Source organism: Nicotiana attenuata, chromosome 7, assembly GCF_001879085.1.
Source record: "Nicotiana attenuata strain UT chromosome 7, NIATTr2, whole genome shotgun sequence".
In the NCBI taxonomy this organism is placed as follows: domain Eukaryota; kingdom Viridiplantae; phylum Streptophyta; class Magnoliopsida; order Solanales; family Solanaceae; genus Nicotiana; species Nicotiana attenuata.
This window is the reverse complement of record NC_031995.1, coordinates 106,301,782-106,305,370: the sequence shown is the minus strand read 5'-3', so window position 1 is coordinate 106,305,370 and position 3,589 is coordinate 106,301,782.

Sequence of the window (3,589 nt, the reverse complement as noted above, 5' to 3'; positions counted from 1 at the left end):
ATCATCCCCCGAAGCTAACCAAATCATCGAAATTCATATCCGAGTCCTCTAACACAAAAGTCAACGTCCGATTGATTTTTCCAACTTAAGCCTTCATAAAAGAGACTAAGTGTCTCATTTCTTATCAAACCCAATCCAAATCAACTCCAACACATCTAATACTGATACTGAAACATAAGGAAATAGAAAATGGGGAAAACGGGGCGGTAACACACGTGACGACGGGTCGGGTCGTCACAATATGTTAGGTTTAAATAAAATTTTAAAAAAAGTACAAGATTAAACGAATGTTATCTCATTTTAGTGGCATGGGTGTTGAACCCAAAATGATGGAATATCTTCAAAACCTACATTGAAAGACCTGCTCAAAGTTTTCATTCATTAATATGTAATAAAAAGAGGTCCAAATTTTAAGAACCAATAATGTCCCGATAATTATTCTAAGCAATACATGTATTAAATTCATATTTCAATGGAGTACTCCGACCAATTCCACATATTGTTAATAAAATCAAAAATTACTTCTTTTAGTTAGGTTTGATAAACAACCATACATAAACTATAAAAGAATAAAAATTAAGAGACCGATAATTATTTTTCTTAATAAATTTTATTTTATTTTTAAATTAAAATACATGAAGAGATATGGAGTTTACGAAAGATAAATCGCAGATGAAAAAGATCTGGCTCTATAAATATAAAATGCAAGTAAATTAAATTGAGTAGTTCACTTTATATCCCTTTTTTAATTAAAAAATAAGTACACATATAATCAAGAATTAAATAGTAAATTAAAATAGCAGCAAATAACAATGAAGAAGAACAATAATAATATGTAACACAAGTGCTACGGTATTCCAAGTGACAGAATCACCGATTGATCATAAAGAGACAAATAGGTTTTACCTGACAACCCAAAAAAGTATTCCATTGACTGATAAAATAATATCAACTCTATCGCTGCCAAAAGGAAGATTTAAGACCAATCATTAGGTTCCGAACAGACCAGTAAGAAAATATAATTAGATAAAGATAATCAAAAAGACCAATCATTAGGTTCCGAACTGTAAGAAAACATACAATGGTGAAAATTGACATTTAATTTCTTACCACATGCATGGAGTGCAAATAACAGTTTTACAACTATAATGCTTTTAATCTCAGATCAATATTGGTGAGTATGGTGATTAAACTGCATCAAATTTAGAAACGTAACTGTATATCTATGATTAGTGTATTATATGAGTTCTTCAGGATGAACAATTTTATAGGGAAGAACATCAAGGTCTAATTAGAAGAATGTTAGGAGTAGATGATGTTTTACCCAAAAGCACATAAAAAAACTCAATAAATTAACCCTCTCCATGAAATTATATATAATATCATTGTTGTAGACTTAGCTTGTTCAAGCACTACTAGTGCAAAGTGAAGTATTTCACGACCATTGTTTGACACTACAAACAAATACAAACAGATTATTAGAACAATTAAATAGGACTAATTTGCTCTTCACATTAGAAAAAAAGTCATAGTTAGATGTTTTACATGATACCGATACGAAGCAAACATACTATATAGCATTCCAATATATACAGGTCCAGGCGTCCAGCATATCATTTGGAAAGTGATACTACGTACATAACTTCAGATTTGTAAAAAAAAAAATTTTAACAATAAAATAATAAAAAATAATTCTCGTACCTGGATCTCTTTTCAATAATAAGTAACAGTATTATAGGTAACCAAGAGGATATTCTCGTGCTACTTCACTACCACATCAAAAATCACAATTCAGTTGAGGCGCTACTCGTTTCTAATAAATAACTTTTCAAATTACGACTCCTCAAATTCTTCATGTACGTTTGAGAGAAAGGATGAGAAAGTTGGTTAATAATTAATTAAGATAATAATTTTAACCTGATTGATTAAATGCACATAGACACTTCAAGAGTTAAAATATTGCGATATATATTGGATATTGGAAGATGAAAGCAAGTCCAAGACATTGAATAGACATTACTAAGGGAGCACCGTTTCACACTTTCGCTTACCAATATCAAATGGTTCTAACTATTGAGCCTCTTAATAAATTACCAGTTAGCTCATTCATTAATTGTAAAATATTTACTACTCTACACATACATTTAGAGGGTAAATACAGAGGATATTTTGGTCCTACAAATTTTGAAGAACATTTTAGTAAAATAACTTCACCTAAAAATCTTCACACTGATATGATGATTAGAGTTTATTTAGAATACATTTTGAGTGAAAATGAAGAAAATAAGAGGAAAGATATGATGAAATCTATATATCTATATAAAGTTGGGAATGAAAAACAGAAAAAGGTGCTCTGGCATACTTCAAAGTGTAGGAATTTTATTTATCTTTATTCTCCCTTTTTTGACTTTTTCTTTCTTTTTTTTCTTTATATATCTTACTGTATAAAAATTGGCACTCCATAACTCACACCTCTTAATTAAGAATTATGACTGAAGAATGTAACGGTTCAGCATTAAAAAGAAAGGATGCAACCATTGCAATTGTAAAAAAAAAAAGAGTATACGGCAGCTTCAATTATGAAAATAATGATAGTAATTAAAAGCTGCAATAATCTTTCTATTTATCCCATTATTCCAGTATCCTACTTTTCTCTTCATCAAGTGCAACACAAAGAACATACTCAACATTTCACAAGGCTCTTCATTTGCTTGATATGAATTATGACTTCCTAATAAGTGAACAAAATTTTGGCAAGAAGATGAAATCCCTATATATGAAATGAGAAAGTTTTTTTTTTTTTTTTTTTATTTTCTTCTCAATAGGGGCTCATTGAAAAAGTAAGAAGACCATATTTCATTGCCCTATATCACCAGACGATGGTGCTCACTCATGATACCATGTGTATTTTTTGTTAATTCTTATTCTTCATCTTTGTATTTTATTAAGGTATGTTTTTATTGTTTAACTTTTTCAGTTCTTAATTGGTTCTATCTTACATTTTTAAATAATTCTCTGAGAGTAAGTCTTATATTTTCTTTTATAGTTTCTTGACTGAGTTTATATCAACTCTATTCTAAATATACAGGAAGAGTATATGTGGTAATATGTTAATACGTTTACGCTCATATATATATATATATATATATATATATATATATATATATATATATATATTTCCTTTACTATTTTGTTAATTTATCGATTTTTTTTTAAAATTCTGAACATATTTTCTAAATTTTTAATTTATTTATATCTTATTTTATAAGTTTATAAAATACTAAAAGACTAAAGATTCATGGCTTACGCCCCCGCTCCACACTCTCGGGTTTTGATTTTTTTTCTTTATTTCTTTTTGCAGATACTAATTTATGGGATTTGGCTAACAGGTAATAATGCATTACAGTTGTTCTTTTTCCTTAATCTTACCTATCATATCATATATGCAGGTTTTAGGGTAAAGTTCTTTAAGTTATAGCTTTATTTTCAAATTAAAACTCAAAAATCTCTTTTTTAATAATATTAACATGAAGTGATGTAAAAATTATTCTTGTAATTTTAAACCTTGATATCTGGGGGGGGGGGGGGG